At 36.6% G+C, this 15,373-nt stretch overlaps 1 protein-coding gene and 1 pseudogene across 1 annotated transcript in view; one reads left to right on the top strand and one right to left on the bottom strand.

Moving 5' to 3' along the window:
- Nucleotides 1-15,373, top strand: part of LOC133440735 (NACHT, LRR and PYD domains-containing protein 12-like) — a 239,256-nt gene that overhangs the window by 54,572 nt on the left and 169,311 nt on the right. The gene's annotated exons all lie outside the window — the stretch shown is intronic.
- The window catches only part of LOC133424105 (gastrula zinc finger protein XlCGF57.1-like), a 41,400-nt pseudogene continuing 31,972 nt past the window's right edge, over nucleotides 5,946-15,373 (bottom strand).

The following is a 15,373-nucleotide window of genomic DNA, read 5'->3' as shown; positions in this document are numbered from 1 at the left end:
GTCAACACAGTTCCTTTGATTTAGGCTTGATTTTAATAATATTTTTTGTGGAATGACTTTTAAGATTGATGAAAATAATGAGACATTGGCTGATGTCATAACCCATGGCAAAGTTGATTACTATTGAAGTGAAGATGAAAGTATTAGGAAAAATGCAAAAAACGGTTGTATTTTTTGTACAAAAAATGACTAAAAATAATTAGAAAAGGCTTTGTGAGTGTATTTTTTGACTTGGTGTTGTTCACATATGTGTTCTGTGTATCTGGGAATCATTTATTGACAGCCTAACCAACCTATTGAGCACTTAAAGAAAATAAACCTAGTTCGCGTCACCCAGTCAAAAAATACAGGCTTCAGTATACAAAAATGGCCATAACTTTTTTTCGCAATGTTTCCGGCAGAGCAGGCCTCTCATTCTGTGGACCTTAATGACCAAATTAATAGAAAAAACACACAAAAAAAGTATAGCATGACATCACAGGTTCAACCCATTTTCAAGAGCTTTTGGGCATGTGGATCCCCGACTATAAGGTGTCACCTTTCCCCCGTTTCCTCTTCAACAATGTGTATTTGTATTTAACTTCTAATCTAATCTCTGTCTACTCTTTGCTCTTAATCAGAATGAGATTAGCCTACTTTGAAGAGAGAGCCCAGACAGTTTTGGGCTTCAATAATTTCATAAAATCCTAACAGTTGTAAAGTAGGAATTAGCCTACACTAGCCGCACAATGCACATTTTATCGTAATTATAAACTACAATTTACGATTATATATGAACGTATCACACAAGACGGGCCCTATCATTGGGCCCTATGAGCTTGTGGGCTCCGGGGCGCCCGCCACCTTGCCCCCCTCTGGCTCCGCGACAGGATCTGCCCCATTGTCCAAAACCTCTGGATTGATCTATGTAATTTTATTGTTAACAATATTCAACCAGAATTTAAGTTGTTTTGGAGGGATGTGCTGTTTGGACTCTTTGACTTTGACAGGATTAAGGCAAAACCCAATGAAACATTCATTATTAACCTCGTCATATTGTTGGCAAAAATTAACATTCACAAATGTAAATTTACACATAGAAAACCCTCTTTTGTTACTTATTACAATGAGCTCAAACATCGACTCCATTCAATTTTCTCTTCATCAAAAGGCGATCAAAACTATTGATATCTGTGCTCATTTTAATGTTTTCTTGTAAACTCTTATCCCCCCTGGCATGAAATGTGATTTCTATGTTCTGTTGAAGATATATAATTTGTAAACTTCATGTTTTTGTGAAATAAAGTTTTTTGAAAAAAATGAATAAATAAAAAAAAATAACGATCTAACTACAAGTCCTGCATATGAACTCCTACATGAACATCCTCCAACGATCAGGTTTTTTGCCAGTGTCATCTCACATCTTACACGGAGCCACTGTGATCTGCATCTTTTCTACTAAATAAACGATTAAGTCTAAAGAAATGTATGGATCTGGTTAAGAAATGTATGGATCTGGTTAAATACAAAACAGCGCAAATAATGTTCAAAGCAAGGAATAATCTACTACCATCTAATTTTAGAAAACATAAAGTAGGAACAACAATGTGCAGCATGTGCATATGGAACTGTGGAGACTCTGTGGAACAGTTTGGAGCTGGAAATGAAAAGGTACTAACATAAATCTGTTTAAAAAGAGATATATGGAAGAGGAAATGGGGTAACGAATGTGAGAAACAAATAATTTTATTAATATTTATTTGGATATTTATGTAGTATATATTATATGTTGAGAGGGATAGTTGTAATTATGTAATATATTTATTAGGTATGTAGCATATATATATATATATATATATATAGGGATATTTATGTAGTTATATAGTGTATATTTATATAGATTTATAAAATATGTGTATTTTCTATATATTGAAAAAATATGCATGTAATATTAATTTTTAGCTATATACTTATATGGATAATTATGTGGTAATAGGCATGTTTACGTAGTATTTATATAGACTATATTTATATGGATATTGTGTAGATATAATAATAGCAATAATGTAAATTCATAGAGTTATAAAGGGGTAGGAACTAGGAAAAAGTGTAGACTTCTTCCTACTCCTTTTTTCAAACATATGTGAATATGAAGATGTTTATTTTTTATACACATGTTCCAAATAATTTATGTATTAAAGGAGCTGTATGTAAGAGCAATAATAAAACGAATCATAAAATGACCCCGATATGTCAACAGACATTTAAAAATCATGTTAATTTCAAATACTTATGTCACTGACAACAGCACTCAAGCCAGGATATTCCAGTTTAAAAAGAGGAGTTGCAGCCCTCAACTGATGTTTATGTTGTCATTTTTTGTTTTGGCCTGAAGCTCCACCCTCCACCTATCTCCCAATCACGAAGTCAGTTATGTTTCAGCATCCGGGTTGCCAGCTCGGCTCTAATTATCGCAGCCATGGCAGCCTACGTTCCTGCTGCATTCTGCAGCCTACCTGGCAACCTCTGGTCGGGGGGAGGAGGGGGAGGGTACACGCCGCTCAACAATATTTTGAAAGTGACTGCAGTACCAGTTTTGGACATTTCTTACAGACGGCTCCTTTAATTCATAAAGTGTGAAATATCAGTCTGGTCCAGAGTCTGAATGGAGCATGAAAGGCAGCACCAAGTAAACAGAACAACAAGTTAGTTCGGGATGTTTCCGAATCCCACATCAGCAGCTGCTTGAGCTGGGGAGTTTCCCATTTAGTTGGTTTGCTTCATCACCACGGCTTTTAACTGGAAACAAAGGGATCTTGTAGGAGTCCTACTCATGTGTTCATTCATTCAACTTTCCAGGGTTACGTACCGACTCTGTGGAGTCTGATTTCAGGTTTCCAGGCGAGGTCCAACAGTCTGCGCTGACGGTCGAGCTCTTCTTCATACTCCAAGATGCTTTTTTCAAACACTGACAATATTTCTACAGCAGCTGCTGTTAGTCGCTGACCGATAAACTCTCTCAGATGATTCACCTTAGACATTGTTGAAGAGGAAAAAGAAAGGAAACAACAGAACCGTCCTCTCCTTCTTCTTCTCTAGGTTTAATGGCGGATCACAACCAACGTTATTAGGTTCTACCGCCACCTGCTGTACCGGAGTGTGTAACATCAGGATCATTATTACACCAGGTTACAGTCTAACTTAAAGGGGGGGAAAAAGGAAATACCTAAATAAAATAAGATAATCACATTTAAATCTTATTATCTATCCCTGCATCTTTAAGAAAGACAAGGATTTCCTTATTTATATTTTATATGTTAAGCTTCTGATTGTTAATATCAATAAATAAAAGAAAAATATTTTTTAATTCATGTATACTTTATTATTTGTTATAAAATATTTATGTTGTTAAGAAACTTTTATTGCAATGGGCCTCAAAATAATACACATGGTAAGTCTTTGAGACATTAAAACATTTAAATATCCAACTTAGTTTAGTTCAGCGCTTCCAGTCGGTGGATTTATTATTGACGTGCACATGCAGGACTCATGAGTCACCGTTTGGCATTAAAATAAAAAAGTAAGTTAAGTCAGAGGGAAGGTAAACTTCGGATGGTACGACCAGAGGGTACACAGAGAAGGAAATGAGGATCAATTAACATGATTTTGGTGTGAAATATATAGATATACAAGACACATTTAAAGCTGCAGTTTCCAACATTTAACCACTAGAGGGAATAAAGATCCTAAACTAACCCCCAAACTCAGAATGACGGTTCATTCATGCATGAATCACCCACAGGTTTTCTGCAGGGGTTTGAAGCCTCTTTTTCCTCCTATTGTGGCAGGTTGGAATTATATAAAGCAAGAAGTTTAATGCGTAATTAGGGGCGTGGCCTTTTGATTGGCATTAATTTGTCCAACCTGTAAATAAATACTTTTTCTAAGATCTTAGAAAATGTTGGGAGTAAAGAATCAGGCCTGTAATTAGTGAATTGGTGTCTGTCTCTAGTTCTGTACAGTGGGAGGACTTTTGCAGTTTTCATTTTTTTTTGGAATGTCCCAGTTCTGAGCGACTGATTACAGCTGTATGTCAGTTAACAATCCATCAATAACCTTTTTGACTATTGTCATATCACCACAGTCAGTTGACACCTTGTTTTTACATTTACTTACAATATCTATGATTTCTCTCTCCTCCACAGCTGTGAGAAACATTGAATCTGGATTTCTACTTATTAATGTTTCCTTCCATCCATCAGCTGATCCAGGATCACACATTTTTCTGCCAGCTTTGGTCCAACACTCACAAAATACCTGTTAAAATGATGAAACACCTCATTCATATCATTAATGACTTCATCGTTATTGGTTAAATATTGTGGATAATTAGTCTGTCTTGAACTTTTCCTAATGGCTTTTCAATATATTCCAAATACCTTTTAACGTTATTTTTAGTCCTTATTCATGAAGGAATTCATGTCCCTCTCCATGAAGGCAAGTGGTCTCGGCTCTGAAAAAGCAAAGTCCTCCCTCCATTATCATATTATTTTTATTATTATTGTAATTATTATTACAAAAGTGCATCTCCACTCGTTGAGTTTGCACTTTGAAAGAGATGGAAAATGGACTGGTACCAAAAGCCAGGCTTGTTGCACAAGGTTTTGAGGAAGTGCAAGTTTCTGCTACAGAAGGAATCTCCAACCTGTGCTTCAGTCTCTGAGGCTCCTTGTGGCAGGAAGTTATCAAAAACAATGGACACTGCATTTGATGGACATAAAATCTGACTTCTTTCATGGACTAGAAATGTGGAGAGACATTTTTTATTATTATCATTAAGATAGATTGTTCACTCTTGGGTTTATGTTGAGCTTTTATAACTCACCACCAGGGGGCACTGCTGCTCTTTCTACATATGGAGAGTGTAATATTCCAGAATTATAAACAATATAATTCATCCATCTAAAATGAAAACTTAATTACATTTTTCATGATTATTTATGACTAAATATGAGTTAAGGTAAAAAGACATTTACTTCTAAATGGATGTCTGATATAAAAGGGTTAAATCCAAAGTCTGTCCTCTTCCTGGAATCTGATCCCGATGATCCTCCCTCTTCTTCCTGCTCTCCAACCTGCAGATCTGCAGCTTCAACACGGATCTCAACATCAGCTTTAAAATAAATCTTGCGTCAGATGAGTTGTAAATCTAGTACAACTTGATTTTATACATGCGATTAAATAATATTGTTAATTTCATATTATTTAAATAAAATGAAAAACGTACACAAATATGTTGTAACGTATAGTTACAATAACACAGCATGGATCATTTGAATTACATTGTTTTGACTTAGTTTGCTTAGTCAGCTCAGATTTTAAAATGCATAAAGCCTTCATAAAGTTTTCAGCGAACTATGTATAACATCACAATATATAACCTCTGAACGGAGTAGATGGAGAGAGTTTAACAACATGGAGCTGCAGATAAACTTTAGAAAGAGAATGTGAGTGAAGAAGAAACAGACGGGAAAAAGGGCGTGTGAGAGGCTTTGTAGATGAATTAAATAAACTGTCATGTTTAAAGAAACTTCAGCACATACTAACAGCTCTTTATTTGCACCGTGGAGACAGCAAGTTACCAACAGCAACAAATAATACGATTTTAAGAAGGAACAGGGATTCAAACAACCTCAATGCAGAACTTTAAAAAGTGTACACAACCACATTGTTCCCTCTGCGTCAAGTTGACGGAGAAGCATAAATCCGGGTTGAACCTGCAACCCTTGTGGGGAGGGGATTAGGCTCATCAGCCACAGGAGGTGGTGGTTGGACTTCTGCGGGTTCTTCTTCTGTGGGTCAGACAGGAGTGGACAGCTGCCCCCGGAGGACGACAACATGAACTTCATTTGTCACGAGTCACCAGACTTCTCCTCCGGGTGATTTTTCATGTGATTCAGCAAATTACTTCTGCGGCTAAAACCTTTGTTGCACGTCTTGCACAAATATCGCTTCTCGCCCGTGTGTGTGGTTATGTGGCGCTTAAGATTTGATAATGTAGTAAAGGTTTTTCCGCAGGTGTTGCACAGGTACGGCCTTTCGCCGGTGTGGATCCTCAAGTGAACCACCAGGTTGGAACGTTCTCTGTAACTTTTTCCACATGCTTTGCACATGTAGGGCTTCTCGCCCGTGTGCATGTATATGTGACTTTTAAGATGTGATGAGTGTCTATACGATTTTCCGCAGGTGTTGCACAGGTACGGCCTTTCGCCAGTGTGGATCTTCATGTGAGCTATTAAAATACAACTTTTACTGAACTCTTTCCTGCAAGTGCTGCAAGAAAATACCTTCTTCCCCGTGTGGGTCCTGGTCAGTTTTGATTTACAGTTGCTGTCTGACGGGACAGCAGCATCTTCGTGGTCACCGTGTCGTCTCATTGGCTCCGCATCTGCAGTTTTACTGGAGTCTGAGCGTAAACTTTCAGTCCCTTCCTCATCTTTGTTTTGAGCTTCAGGAGAAGTGTGCAACAGCAGCTGGCCACAGTTTGGTCCTGGTTCATCATTTTCAACTTTCACATCAGCGACATTGACCAATGAGACATCCACCTCTACGTCCTCGTGCTTCATCTCCTGACCGCTGGAGTCTTCCTCCAGTTCTGTAGTCTGTGGATGCCCTGGTTCCTCCTGGTCCGGGCTGCAGCTCCTCTCCAGGTTATCCAGGTGCTGGTCACTGAAAACCCTGTCCTCCTCCACCTTACAAACATTTTCTTGTGGGAGTTCTGCAATTACAAAAAGTGACAAAAAGATAGGATTATAACAAGTCAAAAGTGCTTCCCAGTGTTCATTGTATTTGGGAGGTTTAAAGTTTGTCCTGAACCTTCGGTCTTCCCCTTCATCTATGTAGTATATTTGAAAACAAGTGCAGTACTCTGTGTGACCATTAGGCGGCACTGTGACTGTACTCTTTTGTTACTGCGTTGGTTTTGAGACAGTTGAAGAATAAAGTTGTTCTAGAAAAGGCTTCTTCCGCATCATAAATAATGATCTAACTACAAGTCCTGCATATGAACTCCTATATGAACATCCTCCAACCATCGTGTTTTTTGCCAGTGTCATCTCACATCTTACACGGAGCCACTGTGATCTGTATCTTTTCTACAAAATAAACAATTGAGTCTAAAGCATGAAATTTGAACGGTAAAGTCGCATCTTAGTAACAGTTCAATGCCTCCCAGTTTATTAAAAATGACTCTGGGGATATGATACCAAAGGCTCTTATTGTGTAGAAAAGATTTCAACCAGTTCATTTTAGGTTTCCATTAATAAAATCTAAATCTATAGCTTGCAGGCCTCCATCTTTGAATTCTTTGGTCAGTTCAGTTTTCCTAATGTAATTATTTTTCTTTCTCCAGATATAGATCAGAGTTAACCCGATTAATCTTTTTGATTACGTTATTGGGAATAGACAACGAGTTTGCTGGATAAATACATCTGGAGAGACTTTCCATTTTGGTTAAGAAGATACAACCTAATAAACTGATGTCTCTTAATAACCAGGAGTTAAGTTTGGTTTGGCATTCATTAATTACCCTCCAGACATTTTTATCTTCACGTTCTGCTGAATCTTTAGAGATGGAAATGCCAAGATATTTGACAACAGATTTCATAGGGATGTTGTATGCCTCTGATAAGTGACTATGGTGAATTAACATTAACTCACATTTGTTCAAATTTAATTTCAGCCCTGAGGCTTTGGAGAAAATATCAATATTATGCAATATTTTTGGGACTTCAGATAATTGTTTCGTGAAGATAGTAGTGTCATCTGCTAACTGGATAATGATTACATGTATTCCAAGTACCTCTAAAGGTGCAATATTGGAATGTTTGATAAGGATAGAGAGCATTTCTGTAGCTATTATGAAGAAAAATGGAGAAATAGGACAGCCTTGTTTTACTCCTCGTTTAATTGTAAATCGAGGTGATGTGTCTTCTGGTAAAGATATACAGCTATTTGAATTTTGAAGAAGGGATTCAAAGACATTTAGGAATTTATCACCAAATCCAATTAATTTTAAACACTGAAAAATGAATGGGTGCTCAATCGAATCAAACGCTTTATAAAAATCTAAATAAAATCATCATCTTCTATTAAATTACTATAGTGTAGAAGATCAAAGATTAAGCGAATATTGTTGTGAATGGATCTACTCCTCATGAAGCCAGATTGGGAGTCACTTGGGTTTTTACCCGGTTTTGGAATCACAGTTATTATTCCTTGTTTCATACTAGAGGGAAATGTGATATTAGAGTTAGAGTTTACAGTTTATTAATTTAGCACAAAAAGATGCATGAAGCACTGCGCAAGGAGGGAACGAAGTTCCACCCCTGTCAAAAAAACAAAACAAAGGACAAGCAGACAGCATGCATGAGCTAAACAACAACAAAAGACAAAGATCAATAGCAACAGGAATTCAAGTACTTGAAACAACTAATAGTAAAAAACACAAAGAAAGAACAAAAAATGTGACAAAAGCAGAACAATGAGAAAGAATATATAATTAAAGGTTGATAAAATTAAAGGTCGAGTAGAAAAAGTAAATTAGGTTCCTGTGGAAAGTAAAAATTCCTTTAGGTTTTTTTTGAAAATGCATTGGGAGGAGGTGGACCTCAGTGAAGAGTTTAAGTCAGACCAGAGCTTGGGGCCTCTATAAGTAATGTTGAATTGGTGACTTGAGGTTCGGGAGGACGGTATAGATAAGCTATTGTTACTAAACCTTGTTTGATATGAGTGAAAGTCTGTTGTCAGAATAAAGAAATTGTGAAAAGTAATAGGCAGATCTTGTTTCCTGTATATAAACTTATGAATAAAAAGGCATGTTTGATAGGCATTCACCTTATCAATAGGTAAGAGTCGATACTTCAGAAAAAGAGGCGCTGATGGCGCATATCTAGAGGAGTGAGAGACCAATCTCAGAAACCTCTTCTGCAATAAGAGTAGTTTTCTTAGATGAGTCGGATAATTAGCTGCCCAAACAATGTTACAATAATTTAAATGAGGGAACAAGAAACTATAATATAGGATTAAGTAAGCTGAGGAATGAATTAAAGGGAGAACTTTCCTCAAAATGCCTAGCATCTTCATGGATCTTTTGGAGACGAGATCAATATAGTGGGGTTGGATGGATATGTATTTTTTCTCAGTAATTTCAAATTGGTGTTAAAGTTTGGTTTTCACTTCTAAGTTGAAGTTTAGGGTCTATAGAACAATTTGAGTCCGAGTGTCAAACACACAGATAAAAAATGGCCTCTAGGGGGCGCCGCAAAATATGTAAACTGCAACAACTTTTGATTAGATTAACCAAATTTAACATATGAGGTATGTATGGATTCAGAATTAAAAGGAGAAACTGGTATACTAAGCATTTGGCGACCAGATTAAAAATAAATACACTTTTAGCCCAAAATATGAAATGGACACAAGCGAAATGATGCTTTTTTTAGAGATAAAGTCTGAAAATATCTTCAATCAATCAATCAATCAATCAATCAATCAATCAATCAATCAATCAATCAATCAATCAATCAATCAATCAATCAAGCCATCAATCAATCAATCAATCAATCAAGCCATCAAGCCATCACGCCATCATTTTATACACAAGAAATTTCGACTAAAGAACTTTATATCTGGAAGAAAGTTAATCAATAACAATAAGAAGAGAAACAATAGTTTTTCTGGCATTCAAAAATGAACAGGGCTAACATTTATTCTGAGAACTTCACTCTACAATGATAACTATGGTTTACTTCTTTGATTTATTCTATGTCAGTCTTAGAAGTTCTGACATGTGCACTTGCACAACTTTGCCTTCATGCACTTGCACCGAGAACTGTCAGGTCGACTTGTACAAGTACTTGTACAACCGCACTTCACATCTAGTTGGAATACGTCTTTTGCAAGTGGTAGTGTAGTCCAAATGGGAAGAAGTTTGCTGTCCTCTTCTTTCCACCCATGGTCAGTAGTTGTTGACAGGCATTGTTGACCTAAATGAATGAATAAATAAATGCATTATTTTTTTGTGATTATATAGTACAATACTCAAATCCATACAGGTGCATACTTACATGTGGGCTGCCGTCCAGATGCTTGCTTGGAAGACACTCCTTTTGAGATGTAGATCCAAAGCATCCATTGTTGGGGGGATTCTTTCAACATCCCTCGTCTTCTGTGAGAATAGTCTCATTCGAAGAAGATCAACATCATTTTCCTCATTTGATTCACTGGAGTACAGCCTACAGGCAAAGTTTATTGCAACTTCTTTCAGCCTTGGAGAGGTTTGGAATAGAGTATCAACGATAGTTGCGAACTCCTCTGTCAAGTGTGGAACTTCGTGCATCAATTTGCAGAAGGATCGCTTACCCCTGAACTTGAAAGAAGATGCGCTGTCTGATCCAGTGAATGCGTGGAAGAGAGCCATGGCTTTACATGTTTCTGTACCCAGTTTTGTGGCAAGAGTGTTCAGGTAAATCATTCTTGATGTCTTTCCAGTTTTGAAGCAGATCCAGATTTCTGCAGTTGCATTCAAAGCCTTGATATGATGGAAATTACTCAGCAGGATTACGACAACATCTGTGTCTCCAGTATAGACCATCCCAACTGATGCTGTTTGGAGGGCATGGGGAAGATGCACTAGGACACGAGAGTCAGTTTCCTCGTGGTTGCAGCGATCCATTGGAGGACTGTTTCCAAAATGGTGGACACAATCATCTGCTGTTATGAAGACATCTTTGTCATCTGGGAACTGTCCATTTGTTACAACCGCAGTTGACAAGAATGAATACAGTTCTGTCTTATTATCTCCATTTGCCAGAAATGCCTGCCAATCTCTTGGGACTCTGGCAGTGCCAGAGATGCGTTGTCGGGTGCCTGATCCTCGTTTTTCTCTTGTTCCTCCTTTAATTGTCAAAGCACGATACTGGTCCCAGACAATGTCCACTCCTGTTGATCTTTTCAAGTCACGTTGAACTCTTGGGCAGAAGACCTTGTCGAAGTAGGACTCTAACCCTAACCCTAACCCTAATCCTAACCCTAACTCTACCATAACCTTATTTTTTTTAAATCACAGTATTATCTATATGGATGAAAACAGTAAAATAATTAAGAAGTGCAACAATAACAAAAGGCCTGCAATTTGGGTGCTTCATATCACGTAGGCTATATGCAGCCATATTTGTGTATGTGTATCCTAGCTATCTTTATGCTATAGGGATATTCTGAACACCAATTTTAAATCCAGTTGAGTCATTAAACAGCATTTATTTACAATAATTTAAAAAAATCATGTTTCATAGCAACTTTGAGGACATTCCCAGACTTTATCTTCAAAAAAAGCACAATTTTTCTTGTGTCCATTTAATATATTGGGCTAAAAGTGTATTTATTTTTAATCTGGTCACCAAATGGTTGGTATACCTGTTTCTCCTTTTAATTTTGAATCCATACATACCTCATATGTTAAAATTGGATAATCTAATCAAAAGTTGTAGCTGTTTACATATTTTAGAGCGCCCCCTAGGGGGCATTTTTTATCTATTTGTTTGACACTCGGACTCAAATTGTTCTATAGACCCTAAACTTCAACTTGGAAGTGAAAACCAAACTTTAGCACCAATTTGAAATGACTGAGCCTTAAACAACCCCACTAATATGATTCCACCAGTTGAGGTGTTCATCTAGAATAACCCCCAGAAATTTGGTTGAATTGACTTGAAGGATTTCATTACCATTTATTAGAATTTTGGCTAACTCCTTGGGATAGAACTTATTAATGTTACAAAAGACCATGAAGTTGCATTTATTGACATTGAGGGTCAGTTTGTTAAGTTGGAACCAGTGGGCAATTGAAGAAAGTTCATCATTGGCACATTTAATCAGAGTGGGAAAATCCTCATGAACAGCGATGAGATTAGCGTCATCTGCGAACAGGACAGGAAGAAATGTTTTACACATCATAGGCATATCATTGATATAAATTAAGAATAGCAAGGGACCCAAGATTGAGCCTTGGGGTACACCAAACAAGATTTTAGATTTTTTAGAAGAAAAGTCATTAAGATGGACAAATTGTTCTCTATTGGTCAGATAGTTTTTGAACCAGTTAAGGGCGGTTCCCGCCACACCATACCTGTAGAGCTTAGAGATAAGAATGTTGTGATCTACCGTATCGAAAGCTTTACTTAAATCCAGGAAAATTCCTAAGGCAAATTTTTTATCATCAAGAGCGTTGGAAATATTATTTACAAGCTGGAGGAGTGCATGTTCTGTGGAATATTTTTTTCGGAAACCATATTGGTGTTTATATAATATATTGTTAATTTCAAAATGTTGAGATATTCTATGAAAGACCAGCTTTTCCAGAATTTTAGATATACAGGGAAGAATAGATATTGGTCGATAATTTCCGAATTCATTAGTGTCACCCGATTTAAAAATCGGGACGACTTTTGCAATTTTTAATTCCTGGGGAATGATTCCAGATTGAAAGGATAATGAAAAGATATGGGTAAGAGGTGGTAGTATAAAATCAATGGTCTCTTTGATGAGGGCAGACTTAATGCCATGCTATTGGTAGTTGCTTCTTTTAACATAAGAGAATGGTTCCTTTAATAAATACCAGAAATGTTTATAAAAAGTTGCAGTAAGACCATCCCTCCCTGGGGATTTGTCCAAAGACAAACTGTTAACTGGTCAAGTTCAACAGAAGAAATATCTGCATCACATAAATCTGCAAACTCTTTTTCTATAGTTGGAATAAGATCTTTGATATAGTTAAAAAAGTTGTCAGCATCATCTCTAGAGAAAGATGAGGAATATAACTTACTGTAGAAGGAAACTATTTATCTGGCAATCACAGCTGGATCTGTGACAGTTTGATCTTTAATCACCAGTGATTTGATTGAATTTCTTTCCCGTCTTCTTTTTTCTAATCGACAAAAGTATGATGTGCTTTTTTCTCCTTCCTCTATCCATTTTGCTCTTGATCTTATATAAGAACCTTCGGTTCTCCTGAGATAGATTTCATTAAGCTTAATTTGCAAAATTTGTAATTTTTTTATCCCCATCAGTCTGTGAAGTTTTATTGCAGTAGGAGTTTATTTCTTTAATAATTTCGGATAATTTGTTACTTCTGTTACGTGATTTTCCAAAACTAATATCAAATTCTCGAATTTAAAATTTTAAGAATTCCCATTTAGCAACATAAGATATTATTGATTCATCACACTTTACATCTGAGATTAAGATTTCGATTCCATCATGAAAGGCCTGGCATTTCAATAAACTTAAAGTTACATTTCCAGTACCCTTTGTTCCTACGATGGATTAAATACATATCAAACCTGCAATTTGTTTTTCAAAGTATTGTTCCTTCCACTTTCATTTTCTTTGCCATGTAAAGATTGTTTCCAGTTCAACAGTGATATGCACCATTTTAATACAAGACAGGCTAATCATTTAAATCTCCTGAAGTTCCGTACTGGTTTGTGTCAGTTCTCCATCAGATACAGTTATGGAACACCTACAGCAATCTCGTCTACCTCTACTTGTATATTATACTTGCTTAAGATATGTTTAGATATTTATGTGGATATTTATGTAGTATATATTATATGTTGAGAGGGATAGTTATAATTATGTAATATATGTTATATATTTATTAGGTATGTAGCATATATATATATATTTATAGGGATATTTATGTAGTTATATAGTGTATATTTATATAGATTTATAAAATATTTGTATTTTCTATATATTGATATAATATTCATGTAACATTTATTTTTAGCTATATACTTATATGGATAACTATGTGGTAATAAGCATGTTTACGTAGTATTTATATAGACTATATTTATATGGATATTGTGTAGATATAATAATAGCAATAATGTAAATTCATAGAGTTATAAAGGGGTAGGAATTAGGAAAAAGTGTAGACTTCTTCCTAATCCTTTTTTTCCAACATACGTGAATCTGAAGATTTAACTGTTTATTTTGTATATACATGTTCGAAATAAAAATTCATTCATTCATTCATTCATTGATAAAGTGTGAAATCTCAGTCTGGTCCAGAGTGTGAATGGAGCATGAAAGGCAGCACCAAGTAAACAGAACAACAAGTTAGTTCGGGATGTTTCCGAATCCCACATCAGCAGCTGCTTGAGCTGGGGAGTTTCCCATTTAGTTGGTTTGCTTCATCACCACGGCTTTTAACTGGAAACAAAGGGATCTTGTAGGAGTCATACTCATGTGTTCATTCATTCAACTTTCCAGGGTTACGTACCGACTCTGTGGAGTCTGATTTCAGGTTTCCAGGCGAGGTCCAACAGTCTGCGCTGACGGTCGAGCTCTTCTTCATACTCCAAGATGCTTTTTTCAAACACTGACAATATTTCTACAGCAGCTGCTGTTAGTCGCTGACCGATAAACTCTCTCAGATGATTCACCTTAGACATTGTTGAAGAGGAAAAAGAAAGGAAACAACAGAACCGTCCTCTCCTTCTTCTTCTCTAGGTTTAATGGCGGATCACAACCAACGTTATTAGGTTCTACCGCCACCTGCTGTACCGGAGTGTGTAACATCAGGATCATTATTACACCAGGTTACAGTCTAACTTAAAGGGGGAAAAAAAGGGAAATACCTAAATAAAATAAGATAACCACATTTAAATCTTATTATCTATCCCTGCATCTTTAAGAAAGACAAGGATTTCCTTATAACAATCCCTCATCACCTCACTCCTCCCTAATAACCTACTAAACTCCATTCCCGTCCCAGCTCGTACATCCTGTCTCTTAAAGCGTTCCTTTCTACCTCATACTTGCCACATTTAAGAATCACATGCTCTACATTCTCTGTGACATCACACTCATCACATTTATCAGACACGGACTTTGACATTAAATACAGAGTTGATTTTAAACTAGTATGACCTAATTGTTGGAGCCAAAATACTTTGATTTATTGTTTTATTTATTTAGCTGAATATGAGTTGTCATACCCCCTTTTTTGTTACGTCATGATTAGCCTGTCAATCAGCCAGGTGGGTGGTTGTCCTGGTAACCATTATAAGCCCCCTGGGTGGTGATTGCACTCAGGTGCGACAGGGGGAAGACAAACAGTTTTTGACCGTGCAACCGTGCAACCGTGCAAGACAGAGAGTGGCGTTCTGTCATAAGTTTATGTTTACTTTAAATAGTGGAATTACTTTTGCTTTGACTACTGCTGATCAAGAAAATAAATGGATTGGCATATCCGACCCGGATCATAAGTCTGAGCGTTTGCATTTATGAGAAGCACGCGTCCAAACAAAATCAACCTGTTGCCCTG

Source organism: Cololabis saira, chromosome 3, assembly GCF_033807715.1.
Source record: "Cololabis saira isolate AMF1-May2022 chromosome 3, fColSai1.1, whole genome shotgun sequence".
NCBI classification, from domain to species: Eukaryota; Metazoa; Chordata; class Actinopteri; order Beloniformes; family Belonidae; genus Cololabis; species Cololabis saira.
The sequence above is the reverse complement of the archived record's forward strand: the minus strand, read 5'-3'. Positions and strand labels throughout refer to the sequence as shown.